The sequence below is a fragment of the Ranitomeya imitator genome, chromosome 3 (assembly GCF_032444005.1).
Source record: "Ranitomeya imitator isolate aRanImi1 chromosome 3, aRanImi1.pri, whole genome shotgun sequence".
Lineage (NCBI taxonomy): Eukaryota > Metazoa > Chordata > Amphibia > Anura > Dendrobatidae > Ranitomeya > Ranitomeya imitator.
Window position 1 is genome coordinate 189,340,299 of NC_091284.1, and position 16,652 is coordinate 189,356,950.

Sequence of the window (16,652 nt, forward strand, 5' to 3'; positions counted from 1 at the left end):
TTATAATATTAATTGAAATAGATGTAATCTATATCTATTACTACTCATATAGTAACAGTTAGTTAGCTGTTAGTAGTCATAACCATGAATACCTAAGCTACTACAATGTCTTGTACATTGGGAAAGCGACAAAGCGAATCAGAAGAACTACACTACATTTCTAATTGGAGGTATTTGCTAATATTATTAATACACCTGCTACATAGTGGAATGGGATCTTGGAGATGGGAATACCCCTTTAAGTATTTTAATTTAGCCTATTGGATGTAGCAATCCTAAAAGTCAATATCTACCCTTTAGCGAGCCTTGCCGTATGACCTAGGATAAGTAAAAAGAAACCTCATCAAAACTACAGGAGGTAGCACTATAAATTAGTTGGTATCAGCCCTTACAAACCAATGGCTGACCATTGATTACTTTTAGATAGTTGAGCAAGCGGGACTTTTTCTTCTATTCTAAAAATAAGGAACAAACTGAAACCAGATGGACCTCTTATAAATAAGTGAGGCCCCTCTGTTCCCATTTGAAACAGTAATGCACAGGTGTCTAATTCCATTTTTCTATTCTAAACGGAACAGACAAATGAAAAAGATTAACAGTGATGAGAACAGAACGTAAGTTCTACATCACATGCTATGATTGAGTCAATGATTAAAGTAAGTGCTAAAAATGAAAATTGAATTTTACCTTATGGAAGGATCCACACAAATTCTTTATTTAGTAAAATGCAACTTGTATCTGGTAGAAAGATCTGGTAGAAAGATATTGGGCAGCCTATTTTATGTACAGCGCAGTTTGTATTTATGCATCTCTGTGTCTCTTATGTTATAGCAATAGGTGATAATACTCCAGCAATGCATATATTTTGGCCCATGACTAAAAATGTTCTGGCTGAAAGTGCAAGTTTTCAATTTGTGCCTTAGCCTTAGGTTAGATACTATGCAATCTATCATGTGTCTGTTTCTTAATATATAACAATGTTTTTGTGGTAAAAAAAAATATTTTTTATCCTTTTAAGTTAACAAGAAGTCTGAACAGTCTGGATACAGATGTCAAAATCAGGAGACTTCAAATAGTGTTGGTGGTCAGCACTTGGTAAGACCTTACGTGCAATTTTATGGAAATAATGATCCTCTGACGATAATAATAATGGACTATGATACATTAACCCCCTAATTGCCGGAAAATTTCCCATTTCTGTGCTTTCAAATTTTACTCCCCTTCTTCCAAGATCCATAACCCTTTCACTTGTCCATCAATAAAGCAATAGGAGGCTTTTTTTCAGGGCAAGTTTTCATTTTAAAATGCTAAAATGCTAAACGCTGTTAGGATTGGGCATGCTTTTACAACATCTTTTTACCACTGGCTTTAAATAAAATTATGCAATAAAACCTAGTGATCAGCTTCCAAGCAGAAGTCTCCTGAAGAATGGTTCGATCAGTTCATTTAATCGTTTCTCATCTTTGGAAACTTTTACACTGCAGCGCATATATTCCATCTTTTTGGAGTTTATTTAGTGCTTTTTCGGACATCTTACGGAGCGGATTCACCTGAAAAAGATGTTGTGTGCACATACCCTTAGGAATTGTACAGAAGACCGTATTTTCCGTCCTAGTGCGAGCCGACAAAACATCAGATTGCACTCAGACTAATGTTATGCTATGGGGCCAAGCAGATTTTCAATTTTCTCCTTGTACAGAGTATGTCTGAGGACAAAAAAACGCATCATGCTCGATTTGCATCTGTTTTTCTAATGGCACTCGGCCATGTAAGTCAATGAGTCTGTTGAAAAAATCTGCTCCTCTTCTGCGAAAATCGAATCACACTATGATCACATTCTGATCAAACTTTGATCAGAGTGTGATTAGCTAATATGTATGGAATTATCCCAACTCCCTTTTGATGCATACTTGATATACACATATCAGATATTTTGATGTTATGGGAGATTATGGCTACTAGACTCTCCGATGGGACGTTGATCCGGAACTTGTCTACTTGCCATTTGTAGTTGAGTTGGGGAGTCGAGAAACAATTTTTCCCCTAATATTGTTCATCACAGAGAATGTGTCTTCCTCTGGATCAACATGTTAGATTATCATGATGAACTTATGTTTTATTTCAACTTTAAAACCATGAAACTATGAGAACACGTGCTCTTGGCCAAGGGCAAGCTGAACATGCATATGTATGCCAGTATTGGGAGAAATTGGTGTCTGCATAATGAGCATCAGCTTTTAAAATGTAACTATAACTATTTTGTCTTGCATGGAAGTAATCTAAATGTAATGGTTAGCAATTAGTGCTAAAAGTAAGCACTTTCCCCTCTGCAGGCTCTATCCACTAGATGCTAATTCACCTTTTTTGTGTTTCTTCCGCTGTCTCCCTCCAGTCTCCCCTCTCTATACACTTTTACAGGCAACTATAATTTGATCCCTCAGTATCAGAGTTGATATTCAAGGCACCAGATAATCTTCAAAGGTTCTCTTTATTACATCTTATTAAAATCCACAACCTTAATAACTATGGAATCTTTTTGTCCATAACAAGGCATTTTTGAAGTTAAAAAAACCTAAGAAAAGGGAAGTTCACAGCAATAATACATAAACAACAGATACAGAGCTTTCCATGTTTATTTGTCACAAAATTTACTAGGATGTGGTGCCCTTATTGGTGCACATTCTGAGGATCTGACAATGGGTGTATATGGCAATTTAGATCCTTACCATAGATTTTAAGGAAAAAAAATAGCAGCAGGGAAGCATGAAGGTAAATATAATATAAAAAAAGCAATGTGATTAATATTTAATTCCATGTACTAATAGAAGTTGTGCCATCTATTTTATGGTGAACCTTGTCTTCTTTTTTTTCAGGAAACTACAGATGAAAATGTGTCATACGCCACCATAAGTTTTAAAACATAACCACCATTATTGCAATCTCAGACGGTCGTGAATTTCGTTCTGTGTATGGAACGTCAATCACGGACTGGTCGTGGGTCTCCCGGCCTGACTCAACAGTTTTATATGTTCATGCGGCTGTAATGTTTGGGTCAGAAGACCAATGCAAGTCCACTGTATTACGTGGGCGTCTGAATTTTCCCTTAATAATTTAAAGTCTTATGAGATCCAATGACTACACGATTAACTTTAATAGCTGCTCAAAATGTTTTTCTTCTGGACTTTAAGGGCAGCAAGAACTGATGGCCTAAAAGAAATGAATAAAGGAAGCCCTAACACAGCTGATTAACTTATTCTTGGTGCATGCCTCTACTAACACTAAAGGTACCGTTACACTAAACGACTTACCAACGATCATGACCAGCGATACGACCTGGCCGTGATCATTGGTAAGTCGTTGTGTGGTCGCTGGGGAGCTGTCACACAGACAGCTCTCTCCAGCGACCAACGATCTGGGGAACAACTTCGGCATCGTTGAAACTGTCTTCAACGATGCTGAAGTCCCCGGGTAACCAGGGTAAACATCGGGTTACTAAGCGCAGGGCCCCAGCGTCCACAGGGTTAAAACTGCTTTCGGCAGGAGCGCTGCTAATGCACGTGCTGCTGCCGAGAGCTTTCCAACACTGTGTCAGCGCCGGCCAGTGACGTCACCGCTGTGCTTTGCTTTACGGCCGGCCGGCGCCGACACAGTGCAGGGAAAGTGTTGTGAATTCTGTGGCAGAGCTCCCTCCTGTGGTCACAAGTGGTACTTCGGCTGATTCTCTCTGTGAGCTTCTGTTGGTGGAGGGAAGTGGTACTGCGGCTTCTGAGTTTCCTCCCTCAGGTGATCTGGTGAGGTCGTTAGGTGCTTCTCTACTTAACTCCACCTAATGCTTTGATCCTGGCTTCCTGTCAATGTTCCAGTGTTGGACTTGCTTTTCCCTGGATCATTCCTGTGGCCTGCTGCTCTGCATAGCTAAGTTCTTCTTTGCTATTTGTTTGCTATTTTTTCTGTCCAGCTTGTCTAATTTGTTGCTGGAAGCTCTGGGACGCAAAGGGTGTACCTCCGTGCCGTTAGTTCGGTACGGAGGGTCTTTTTGCCCCCTTTGCGTGGTTTTCTTTAGGGTTTTGTGTAGACCGCAAAGTTACCTTTTCTATCCTCGCTCTGTTAAGAAAGTCGGGCCTCACTTTGCTGAATCTATTTTATCTCTACGTTTGTCTTTTCATCTTAACTCACAGTCATTATATGTGGGGGGCTGCCTTTTCCTTTGGGGTATTTCTCTGAGGCAAGGTAGGCTTATTTTCTATCTTCAGGCTAGTTAGTTTCTCAGGCTGTGCCGAGTTGCATAGGCAGAGTTAGGCGCAATCCACGGCTGCCTCTAGTGTTGTTTGGAGAGGATTAGGGATTGCGGTCTGCAGAGTTCCCACGTCTCAGAGCTCGATCTATGCTTTTGGGTTATTGTCAGATCACTGTATGTGCTCTGACCGCTATGTCCATTGTGGTACTGAATTGCCTTTCATAACTGTACAGGAAGCCAAAAGTACTAATCATTCTCAATAGAGGGAAAAAAGAAGTTCTGAGACCATTTTTTTTTCTTTGCACTGTGTTTTGCCTTTTTTTTCCCCTAGACATTTGGGTGGTTCAGTACACAGGTGTAGCGATGGACATTAGAAGTCTGTCTTCATTTGTGGATCAGCTCTCGGCAAGAGTACAAAAGATTCAAGACACTATTGATCAGAAATCTATGTTAGAACCAAGAATTCCTATTCCTGATTTGTTTTTTGGAGATAGAACTAAGTTTCTGAGTTTCAAAAATAATTGTAAATTATTTCTGGCCTTGAAACCTCGCTCCTCTGGTGATCCAGTTCAACAGGTTTTGATTGTTATTTCTTTTTTGCGTGGCGACCCTCAGGACTGGGCATTTTCTCTTGCGCCAGGAGATCCTGCATTGAGTAATATCGATGCGTTTTTCCTGGCGCTCGGATTGCTGTACGATGAACCTAATTCAGTGGATCAGGCAGAGAAAAATTTGCTGGCTCTTTGTCAGGGTCAGGATGAGATAGAGGTATATTGTCAGAAATTTAGAAAGTGGTCCGTGCTCACTCAATGGAATGAATCTGCGCTGGCAGCTATGTTCAGAAAGGGTCTCTCTGAAGCCCTTAAGGATGTCATGGTGGGATTTCCTATGCCTGCTGGTTTGAATGAGTCTATGTCTTTGGCCATTCAGATCGGTCGACGCTTGCGTGAGCGTAAATCTGTGCACCATTTGGCGGTATTACCTGAGCTTAAACCTGAGCCTATGCAGTGCGATAGGACTTTGACCAGAGTTGAACGGCAAGAACACAGACGTCTGAATGGGCTGTGTTTCTACTGTGGTGATTCCACTCATGCTATCTCTGATTGTCCTAAGCGCACTAAGCGGTTCGCTAGGTCTGCCACCATTGGTACGGTACAGTCAAAATTTCTTCTGTCCGTTACCTTGATCTGTTCTTTGTCATCGTATTCTGTCATGGCATTTGTGGATTCAGGCGCTGCCCTGAATTTGATGGACTTGGAGTATGCTAAGCGTTGTGGGTTTCTCTTAGAGCCCTTGCAGTGTCCTATTCCATTGAGAGGAATTGATGCCACGCCTTTGGCCAAGAATAAGCCTCAATACTGGACCCAGCTGACCATGTGCATGGCTCCTGCACATCAGGAGGTTATTCGCTTTCTGGTGTTGCATAATCTGCATGATGTGGTCGTGTTGGGGTTGCCATGGCTACAAGCCCATAATCCAGTATTAGATTGGAAATCCATGTCGGTGTCCAGCTGGGGTTGTCAGGGGGTACATGGTGATGTTCCATTTCTGTCAATTTCGTCATCCACCCCTTCTGAGGTTCCAGAGTTCTTGTCTGATTACCGGGATGTATTTGATGAGCCCAAGTCCGATGCCCTACCTCTGCATAGGGATTGTGATTGTGCTATCAATTTGATTCCTGGTAGTAAATTCCCAAAAGGTCAACTGTTTAATTTATCCGTGCCTGAGCACGCCGCTATGCGCAGTTATGTGAAGGAATCCCTGGAGAAGGGGCATATTCGCCCGTCGTCGTCACCATTGGGAGCAGGGTTCTTTTTTGTGGCCAAGAAGGATGGTTCGCTGAGACCTTGTATAGATTACCGCCTTCTAAATAAGATCACGGTTAAATTTCAGTACCCCTTGCCATTGTTATCTGATTTGTTTGCTCGGATTAAGGGGGCTAGTTGGTTCACCAAGATAGATCTTCGTGGTGCGTATAATCTGGTGCGAATCAGGCGAGGAGATGAATGGAAAACTGCATTTAATACGCCCGAGGGTCATTTTGAGTATCTAGTGATGCCATTCGGACTTGCCAATGCTCCATCAGTGTTTCAGTCCTTTATGCATGACATCTTCCGAGAGTACCTGGATAAATTCCTGATTGTGTACTTGGATGACATTTTGATCTTCTCGGATGATTGGGAGTCTCATGAGAAGCAGGTCAGAACAGTTTTTCAGGTCCTGCGTGCTAATTCTTTGTTTGTGAGGGGATCGAAGTGTCTCTTTGGTGTGCAGAAGGTTTCATTTTTGGGGTTCATCTTTTCCCCTTCTACTATCGAGATGGATCCTGTTAAGGTCCAAGCCATCCATGATTGGACTCAGCTGACATCTCTGAAAAGTCTGCAAAAGTTCCTGGGCTTTGCTAATTTTTATCGTCGCTTCATCTGCAATTTTTCTAGTATTGCCAAACCGTTGACCGATTTGACCAAGAAGGGTGCTGATTTGGTCAATTGGTCTTCTGCTGCTGTGGAAGCTTTTCAAGAGTTGAAGCGTCGTTTTTCTTCTGCCCCTGTGTTGTGTCAACCAGATGTTTCTCTTCCATTCCAGGTCGAGGTTGATGCTTCTGAGATTGGAGCAGGGGTTGTTTTGTCGCAGAGAGGTTCTGATTGCTCAGTGATGAAACCATGCGCTTTTTTTTCCAGGAAGTTTTCGCCTGCTGAGCGAAATTATGATGTGGGCAACCGAGAGTTGCTGGCCATGAAGTGGGCATTCGAGGAGTGGCGTCATTGGCTTGAAGGAGCTAAGCATCGCGTGGTGGTATTGACTGATCATAAGAACTTGACTTATCTTGAGTCTGCTAAGCGGTTGAATCCTAGACAGGCTCGTTGGTCGCTGTTTTTTGCCCGTTTTGACTTTGTGATTTCGTACCTTCCGTGCTCTAAAAATGTGAAGGCGGATGCTCTGTCTAGGAGTTTTGTGCCCGACTCTCCGGGTTTGTCTGAGCCGGCGGGTATCCTCAAGGAAGGAGTAATTGTGTCTGCCATCTCCCCTGATTTGCGGCGGGTGCTGCAAAAATTTCAGGCTAATAAACCTGATCGTTGTCCAGCGGAGAGACTGTTTGTCCCTGATAGGTGGACCAATAAAGTTATCTCTGAGGTTCATTGTTCGGTGTTGGCTGGTCATCCTGGAATTTTTGGTACCAGAGAGTTAGTGGCTAGATCCTTTTGGTGGCCGTCTCTGTTGCGGTATGTGCGTGCTTTTGTGCAGTCCTGTGGGATTTGTGCTCGGGCTAAGCCCTGCTGTTCTCGTGCCAGTGGGTTGCTTTTGCCCTTGCCGGTCCCGAAGAGGCCTTGGACACATATCTCTATGGATTTTATTTCTGATCTTCCCGTTTCTCAAAAGATGTCAGTCATTTGGGTGGTCTGTGATCGCTTTTCTAAGATGGTCCATCTGGTACCCTTGTCTAAATTGCCTTCCTCCTCTGATTTGGTGCCATTGTTCTTCCAGCATGTGGTTCGTTTACATGGCATTCCAGAGAATATCGTTTCTGACAGAGGTTCCCAGTTTGTTTCAAGGTTTTAGCGAGCTTTTTGTGGTAGGATGGGCATTGACTTGTCTTTTTCTTCGGCTTTCCATCCTCAGACTAATGGCCAGACCGAACGAACCAATCAGACCTTGGAAACATATCTGAGATGCTTTGTTTCTGCCGATCAGGATGACTGGGTGTCCTTTTTGCCTTTGGCTGAGTTTGCCCTTAATAATCGGGCCAGCTCGGCTACCTTGGTTTCGCCATTTTTCTGCAATTCTGGGTTCCATCCTCGTTTCTCTTCAGGACAGGTTGAGTCTTCGGACTGTCCTGGTGTGGATACTGTGGTGGACAGGTTGCAGCAGATTTGGACTCATGTAGTGGACAATTTGACCTTGTCCCAGGAGAAGGCTCAACGTTTCGCTAATCGCAGACGCCGTGTGGGTCCCCGACTTCGTGTTGGGGATCTGGTTTGGTTATCTTCTCGTCATATTTCTATGAAGGTTTCCTCTCCTAAGTTTAAACCTCGTTTCATTGGTCCGTATAGGATTTCTGAGGTTCTTAATCCTGTGTCTGTGTCCATTCTTTCTGTGTTCACTGTGATTGATAGGCTGCTGTGCACACACACAGCAGCCCTGCCCCGCCTCAGGCTCAAGTTAGTTGTGCACCTGTGTCTCAGCCTGTCTCACCCTTCATCTTTGGTGCGGGTTTGGCAGTGTGGAAGCCAGATCTGAAATGTCCGCACTGGACCTGATCGGCCTTTACCTGCGCTTGCCTTTCCTGGCACCAAGGGAGTGATTCTGAAAATGCTCCAGGTACAGTTCGCATTTAATGTGGTCCTTTTTTTTTTTTTTTTTTTTATACATTCAGGAAGCCATAATGGCACAATGTAAATAAAATACGAAGATTAGGACTGCCCCATTATGAGATTGCCGTGAAATGGCGGGGTAGCTCAAAGAATTGATCAATTGTTTGCTAAATGTCTCATATTTGAAATACAGTTAGAATTTATGTGCAATTGCACTTCAGTTATTGCGTTCTGACCATAAGCAGTGCTGGCTTCTTCCCTTTTTTTTTTGTCTTTTCGTCTGACCCTTCCAGATTCTTTTTCCATACATAACGTATTCCATAGGTCATTGTTGCGGAGATACGTTGCACCTATGGTTCCATCTGTTGATCCTCCTGCCCCGGTTTTGGTGGAGGGGGAATTGGAGTATATTGTGGAGAAGATTTTGGATTCTCGTGTTTCTAGATGGAAACTCCAGTATCTGGTTAAATGGAAGGGTTATGCTCAGGAAGATAATTCCTGGGTTTTTGCCTCTGATGTCCATGCTCCCGATCTTGTTCGTGCCTTTCATGTGGCTCATCCTGGTCGGCCTGGGGGCTCTGGTGAGGGTTCGGTGACCCCTCCTCAAGGGGGGGGTACTGTTGTGAATTCTGTGGCAGAGCTCCCTCCTGTGGTCACAAGTGGTACTTCGGCTGATTCTCTCTGTGAGCTTCTGTTGGTGGAGGGAAGTGGTACTGCGGCTTCTGAGTTTCCTCCCTCAGGTGATCTGGTGAGGTCGTTAGGTGCTTCTCTACTTAACTCCACCTAATGCTTTGATCCTGGCTTCCTGTCAATGTTCCAGTGTTGGACTTGCTTTTCCCTGGATCATTCCTGTGGCCTGCTGCTCTGCATAGCTAAGTTCTTCTTTGCTATTTGTTTGCTATTTTTTCTGTCCAGCTTGTCTAATTTGTTGCTGGAAGCTCTGGGACGCAAAGGGTGTACCTCCGTGCCGTTAGTTCGGTACGGAGGGTCTTTTTGCCCCCTTTGCGTGGTTTTCTTTAGGGTTTTGTGTAGACCGCAAAGTTACCTTTTCTATCCTCGCTCTGTTAAGAAAGTCGGGCCTCACTTTGCTGAATCTATTTCATCTCTACGTTTGTCTTTTCATCTTAACTCACAGTCATTATATGTGGGGGGCTGCCTTTTCCTTTGGGGTATTTCTCTGAGGCAAGGTAGGCTTATTTTCTATCTTCAGGCTAGTTAGTTTCTCAGGCTGTGCTGAGTTGCATAGGCAGAGTTAGGCGCAATCCACGGCTGCCTCTAGTGTTGTTTGGAGAGGATTAGGGATTGCGGTCTGCAGAGTTCCCACGTCTCAGAGCTCGTTCTATGATTTAGGGTTATTGTCAGATCACTGTATGTGCTCTGACCGCTATGTCCATTGTGGTACTGAATTGCCTTTCATAACAGGAAAGCTCTCGGCAGCAGTGCGTGCATTAGCAGCGCTCCTGCCGAAAGCAGCTTTAACCCTGTGGACGCCGGGGGACGTGACAGACATCGGAATGTGAGTATGTACTGTTTTTTTTTTTTTACTTTTACAATGGTAAACAGGGTAAATATTGGGTTACTAAGTGCGGCCCTGCGCATAGTAACCCGATATTAACCCTGGCTACCAGTGAACACCACTGGATCGGCATCACACACGCCGATTCAGCGATGACAGCTAGTGATCAGCGACCAAAAAAAGGTCCTGATCTTACCTAGCGACCAACGATCTCCCAGCAGGGGCCTGATCATTGGTCGCTGTCACGCATAACGATTTCGTTAACGATATCGTTGCTACGTCACAAAAAGCAACGATATCGTTAATGAAATCGTTATGTGTGAAGGTACCTTAACGCAAAATACTCCAGTTTTGATTCTCTTGGACATGAAACTCTTTACCAAAACATCTATTAGTACACAATAATCCTGTCTGTGCTTCAGCGCTGCTGATTATGGTAGCCATCTTGAGCAGGGTCGGTTTTTGACAAATTGGGGCCGTAAGAAATTTTTTTTGAGTGGGGCTCCAAATGCTAACATATTGCATCATCACAGAGAAACATTTTGGTTGTATTTACATGGGCTGAGTTCAAGCCGTTAAATTAGCTTGACGACAATATTGAAGTCGTTCAACAGTTGTTTCCTGGCCTCTTTATACCAACTGAGGAAGAATGATGCTGATACAGTTGAATGTGCGATGCGAGTTGCTGAGCCTGCACTGCCACTGAGCCTACCTGACTCATGGATCTCATAGCGGCCACGTGGTATGCCGCTACAAGCAGCACACCACTAGGGGCTCTTTTGGGAGTGGGCCTAGATTGCCTGCCCCTAACACCGACCCTGATCTTGTGTTCCCTATAACGCCATCTTCTCTTTTACAAAGTTCTAAAAAGCAGAAAGTCAAACTGCAGACTGACCGTATAGTTCCTTTAGGCCACGTTCCCATGTTTAATACTTAGGCAGTATTTCACATCAGTATTTGTAAGCCAAAACCAGGAGTGGGCCAAAAACACAGAAGTGGTGATGTGTTTCTATTATACTTTTCCTTTGATTGTTCCACTCCTTGTTTTGGCTTACAAGTACTGATGTGAAATACAAAACAAATACTGAACATGTGAACATAGCCTTATAGTAAATCCACAGATAGGTAAGGTCTCACTTAAACATCTGTGAAAACTTTGAAGTGTCTAAAAGTCATTTTTTTCTCATGCCAGAACTGAAGGCATATCTTTTACCAATTATTTTAAGTCTAGCAATAGTATGCACAGTTTTTTTTTATCATTCAATATATTTTTATTAAACAATTTGAGTATTTTTGGTAACATCTGAAACATTACATATTAAACAAATGAAATAGACAAATACAGAGTCAATCAAACCTCCTCCCCCTTTCAAATGCTATTTCAGTACTAGTATGGTGAACCAACTGTGTTCATGTAACTTGTTTATAACTCTTAAATGCGGCCAGAGAGATTAATATCATTAAGAAGTATGGTTGAAAGAATGTAAAAGCAAAGTAAGAAAGAAAAGACAGAAGTAAAAGACAGAAAGAAAGAAGAAAGAAAGAGGATATCGGAGATATCACATCCCAACAGCCCCATTTGTCAAGGGATTCAAAAACACACACCTTATGTTAACCATGTCTGAAAATATTGTGATTCTTTAAATTGGATCCATGGGTACCATATCGCGAACCACTTAGTACATATCTTGTCATCAAATGCCCTGATCTCTTCCATGCGCTGTAGAACATTCATTGCCTCGACCCAATCTATTTTCTTTGATAAAACCGTAGATCTCCAGAGTCTAGGTATAATTTGACGCATAGCTATTACAAAAAATGGTAGCAGATCTTTCTTGATTTTCAATATGGTACCTGGAAAAATGGACGACAACGCTATTTCTGGAGATGCTTCCACGTGAGTTTTGGTAATACGGTTATATAGCTGGAATATTTCATTCCACAAGAATCTAACCCCTGGACAGTCCCACCATACATGTAACATTGATCCAATTGTGGCAGTACACCACCAGCACATATCTGAAACCGCCGGGTACATCTTATATACTTTAACAGGTGTTCTGTACCAGCACGTCAAGATTTTATAGTTCAGCTCCTGGATCCTGCAAGAGACCGACATCCCATGCGTAAGAGCAAATGATTTAGACCACATCTTATCCGTAATTTCCTTATTTAACTCCTTTTGCCACTGAATCGTACATTTAAGTGGCCCATCTCCCATCCCCTCCAACACTATCAGACCATATATCAGTGATATAGCATGCGCCGGACTTTGCGAAAGGAAACACAGGAGCTCAAAAGAGGTAGGCACATGTGGCGATGTCCACCCCGGAACCAGGGATCTAATATAACTCTGAAGTTGAAAGTATTGCAGCCAAAAATCCGGAGCTTGTCTTCTATTTTCCAAAATTTCCTCCATGGACCTTCTGATCAATCACATCTTTAATTCGTGGCATTACTCCCTGGATAATGGGAGGTATGATAGAAGTTGATCCTTGCAACATAGTAGGGAGGTGGGGGTTGTCCATTAAAGGAGTCAGCGGTCCAGGTATTATTTCCAACGAGAGACGCTTTGCAAAACACCTCCAAGCTAATACTATAGTGTATAATGTGGGAGACATATCAATCTTCTTTAAATCAATATCATATGATAGCCAGAACACCCCCTGGTAAAGAATTGGAGATAATTCATGCTCAATGTCTACCCACAATTTAGATGTCCTATTATGAAAAAGATCTAATATGCAATTTCCAATGTTCGCCGCATGGTATGCTCCTAAGTCTGGAAGGCCCGTCCCCCCCTGTCCTTGTGTCTGATTAGTTGGGTGTGGCTAAGGCGAGAACCACCATTGTGCCAGACAAATTTCCTCATTATTTTGCGTAAGCTATCAAAGAAGGGTTTGTCTATATCCCACAGAATATTCTGAAAAAAGTATAATATTCTAGGTAAAATGTCCATTTTTAAGGCATTAATCCTTCCAAAACATAAGAATGGAAGATTCTGCCATGTTTCACTCTCCTTTTCCAAAACTCGTTTAAGAGGGGGGAAATTGAGATCAATTATTTTCTGAGGGTCTGCAGGAATATTAATTCCTAGATATTTAATATAATGTTGACTCCATTGGAAAGAAAAGTCAGATTTAAGCTGATCCACTTTGTACTCAGAGTGATGTTGAGCAATTCTGATATCTGGAGATTCACCTTAAAGTTAGTCAACCTACTAAATCTGTCAAATTCATTCAATATAGATGGGAGGCTAATTTTAGGAGAAGTAATATGCATCAAGAGGTCGTCTACGAGTAAGGCTAACATATGCTCTGTATGCCCCACCTGTATTCCCTTTATAGATTAATTCTGTCTAAGTGCATTTGCCAATGATTCCATTGCTAAGATATATAAATATGGAGACAATGGGCAGCACTGTCTAGTCCAATTCCTTATCGGGAACGGGGCAGACAGGTGCCCATTTATCCATACCCTAGCAGAGGGATCACAATATAGGGCCATAATCCAATGTCTCATTCTTTGCTGTATACCAATTGCTTCTAATGCGGCCTCCATGAAGCTCCAGTTTACTCTGTCGAATGCCTTCTCGTCTACCGAGAGTAGGCATAATGGGATCTTCCTAATTCAGGACCTCGAGATCATGGTTTTTATAGTGTTGTCCCTTGCTTCTCTACCCGGTACAAACCCCACTTGTTCTCTGAATTATATTCGGGATATGGGGAGTTAATCTTAGAGCTGTCATCTTGGAATATAGCTTAATATCGACATTGATCAAAGATATCAGGCGAAAACTAGAACATAATGAGGGGTCCTTACCTTCCTTTAAGTATCAATGTAATATGTGCCTGCATGGAGTGAAATGGGAAATAGCAAATCTGAGATATTGTATTAAAAGCTTTCAACATTAACGGGGAGCATAATTCCTGGCAGGTTTTATAGAACCTGGGTGTGAACCCATCATGTCCCGGACTTTTTCCTACTTTTAAATTCTGGATAGCCTCGTTTAGCTCCTCGTCAGAGAAGTCTTGTTCTAATGAATGAGTCACCTCCTCTTGGAGAGCACTGGGAGAATAACGCTCCAAATACTCCGCTAATTTCTGTTTTGTAACTGAAGTAGAAATATTACCCTACTGGGGTACATTATATAGGCTAGTATAATATGTTTGAAATTCCTCCAAAATTTCAGATGTTGAATGAACTAAAGTCCCAGATGAAGAATTTATATTAAGAATTGGTGTCTGAGCAATCCTAGGAAGAAGCGACCTTGCCAATAAGCATCCACATTTATCTCCAAATTCAAAATAATTTTTACGCATCTTGTCTCTCATACATAGAGTCTTTTGTTCCAAAATAGAAAGAGCTTGTTGTCTTAGAGACGAAATTTCTGCTTTAAGTATATCATTGAAGGCCGCTTTATTGGCTGTTTCTTTGGTACCCAGCAAAACAAGAGTATCTTTTAAGGTTTGGGCCCTTTCTTTCTTGAGTCTAGATCCGTGAGTTATAAAAATACCCCTCAATATACATTTCCCATTTAATAGGTTGCGGTGTGGGGTCATTAGAATGATCTATGGAGAACTTGTTAACCGCCCTTTTAATATCCGCCATACATGATTCATCCTTTAGGAGGTTGTCATTTAATCTTCATGTGTATCCCTACCTCCCCCTCCTCATGTATCTCCAGCCTTCCATATACCGGAGCATGATCTGACCACAGAATGGTATCTATAGAGCAACCTGGATTATTGTCTAGTAGAGCGTGTGAAATGAATATATGATCTAGTCTAGAGTAACTGTTGTGTGCCAATGAGTGATAGCCAGGTGCGGACTGGGGCTGAAATTCAGCCCTGGCATTTGAAACCACACAGGCCCATGTTGTCCTCGTCCCCAAGAACCAGATGGGATATATTACTAATATTACCCTGGATGGAGGAAAGAAAGATGATTTACTACATGACCAATATTTCAAATGATACCCATGGTATGTTGGGTAAGTGACGGAGTCAGTGACTTTGTGCTTCATCACAACTGTTAACAGTATGGGTGTCCTGAGAACATCGATTCTGTTAACAATGTAGCAGACAAAGCAGCCCACAACCAGACCGGCCCTTCTGGCATTTGCCAGAATTGCCCAATGGCCAGTCCGGCCCTGGTGATAGCTATAGTCCCTGATCCCTGGATGGAGCACCCACCACATGTCCACCAGACTAAGAGCAAGTAGATCCTTTTTTTATTTACCCAGTGCCGTAAAGGAGACGAAGGACCTACCCAAAGATGAATCCAATGAAGGGTCCAGAGCGAGATTAAAATCTCCTCCCAAGATGATGTTAGAGCCATCTGCTAAATCCGTCAGCAATCGCAGGACCTCAGAACCAAAATTCACTTGACCCTGGTTTGGAAAACATACATTAGCAAACGTATATATAGAGTTCAAGAAAGTAAGCTTGAGGAAAATAAATCTCCCTTCTGAGTCTATCTTTGTGTCAGTTACCTTAGGTTGGAATGTCTTGTGGAATGCGAACAAGACCGCACAAACCTTACGGGAAGGATGAGGACAGTGATACCAGACTGGGTAGAATTTAGAGACACATTTGGGTACATTGGTGGCTAAGAAATTAGTCTCCTGGAACGTATCTACATTTTTTTTTTCCTATGAAAGCGATATAGTATTTGTCTCTGTTTTTCAGGTTTATTAAGACCCCTTGCATTATAGGTGCAGAATGTTAACCCCGACATCCACAAAAGTCGTCAGAAAGATTAGAAAAGATGATAAAGATATAGAAAAAGAAAGAGAAAAAGAGAAAAAAATATAAAAGGTTATCTTTAGTATAACAACCCAAGAAAATTTCTAATATAGACAATTGTCTAAAACAGCAATTACGTTAAACCCTAGGTGAGGCAAAGAAGCTGCACATGGCTCCCATGGTCGCTGGTCGCCGCCCCCTCAGCGCTGTTTTTATCTGAAATCCGGTGCCTGCGCTGTGCGTGCTGTTGTGAATTCTGTGGCAGAGCTCCCTCCTGTGGTCACAAGTGGTACTTCGGCTGATTCTCTCTGTGAGCTTCTGTTGGTGGAGGGAAGTGGTACTGCGGCTTCTGAGTTTCCTCCCTCAGGTGATCTGGTGAGGTCGTTAGGTGCTTCTCTACTTAACTCCACCTAATGCTTTGATCCTGGCTTCCTGTCAATGTTCCAGTGTTAGACTTGCTTTTCCCTGGATCATTCCTGTGGCCTGCTGCTCTGCATAGCTAAGTTCTTCTTTGCTATTTGTTTGCTATTTTTTCTGTCCAGCTTGTCTAATTTGTTGCTGGAAGCTCTGGGACGCAAAGGGTGTACCTCCGTGCCGTTAGTTCGGTACGGAGGGTCTTTTTGCCCCCTTTGCGTGGTTTTCTTTAGGGTTTTGTGTAGACCACAAAGTTACCTTTTCTATCCTCGCTCTGTTAAGAAAGTCGGGCCTCACTTTGCTGAATCTATTTCATCTCTACGTTTGTCTTTTCATCTTAACTCACAGTCATTATATGTGGGAGGCTGCCTTTTCCTTTGGGGTATTTCTCTGAGGCAAGGTAGGCTTATTTTCTATCTTCAGGC